This window comes from Engraulis encrasicolus, chromosome 10, assembly GCF_034702125.1.
Source record: "Engraulis encrasicolus isolate BLACKSEA-1 chromosome 10, IST_EnEncr_1.0, whole genome shotgun sequence".
Lineage (NCBI taxonomy): Eukaryota > Metazoa > Chordata > Actinopteri > Clupeiformes > Engraulidae > Engraulis > Engraulis encrasicolus.
Window position 1 is genome coordinate 7,286,779 of NC_085866.1, and position 1,004 is coordinate 7,287,782.

The following is a 1,004-nucleotide window of genomic DNA, read 5'->3' on the forward strand; positions in this document are numbered from 1 at the left end:
TGCCACATTTGATCTAACCAGCCCGGAGTCAGCTGATTTGATTCAGCTGAAATTAATACTGGAGACAGATAGTCCAGTTACTCAGTCACCTGTGCTGAAAGGAAACTGTGGAGGGCCTTTTTTTGTTTTTTGTTTGTTTCTGAACCGGATTTTGACACCTCTGCTTAGAGGACACGTAGGAACATTCATAAAGGGGGAAAAAATGGTCCTTGCGATGACCAACTCCACAGTACCATGAGGAGATGCTACTGTTTGAAAACTGTGTGAACTTTCCTTCAAGCATCCCTTTGCTGTACATCAATTCATTATGGCTGATGCTGTGACCAGTGCCCTCGGTTACGGAGGGACATCATTTTTAAGAGGAAATAACCAGAAGAATGTATTTGATTGTGAATGTTGTGTGGTTGCAAGATGTGATATATTTTTAATCTTCAATCTTTGACGTTATGAGATGTAGCTTGTGATATTTTAGAGCCTACTTATTTGATGTCTACAATTGAAATATGAAATGAAATATTCTTTATAACATTTTATAAGAAAATAAAATAAACTGACATAAATGCAGCCTTGAGTTTCTACTCCATCTAATCCACATAAATGTAGCAACCACTTATGTTATGGTAGTCATATGTTAATAGATGATGTCAAGAATGTCAAGAGGACAGTCATTGGTAAGCAGTTCGGGCGTCAGACTTGTTTCCCAAAGGTTGCTGGTTCGACTCCTGACCCGCCAGATTGGTGGGGGGAGTAATTAATCAGTGCTCTCCCCCATCCTCCTCCATGACTGAGGTACCCTGAGCATCCCATCCCCCCGCACTGCTCCCTTTCGTGCGCCATTGGGGGCTGCCCCCTTGCACAAGTAAGGCATACATGCAATTTCATTGTGTGCACTTGTGTGCCGTGGAGTGCTGTGTCACAATGACAATGGGAGTTGGAGTTTCCCAGTTGGGCCTTCACTTCACTACACAAGAAGCAAGTATTATACACAGACAGGCAGGCCAGGA

At 42.8% G+C, this 1,004-nt stretch overlaps 1 protein-coding gene across 2 annotated transcripts in view; it reads left to right on the top strand.

Moving 5' to 3' along the window:
* Positions 1–608, top strand: part of arhgef3l (Rho guanine nucleotide exchange factor (GEF) 3, like) — a 20,127-nt gene extending 19,519 nt beyond the window's left edge. The window contains exon 13 of one of the 2 annotated variants that reach the window (XM_063207968.1): positions 1–608. This exon is cut by the window's left edge and continues 599 nt beyond it. The gene's annotated coding sequence lies outside the window, so the exon portion shown is untranslated. The other variant, XM_063207969.1, reaches the window with a different exon arrangement.
* The last annotated feature ends 396 nt before the right edge of the window (positions 609–1,004 follow it).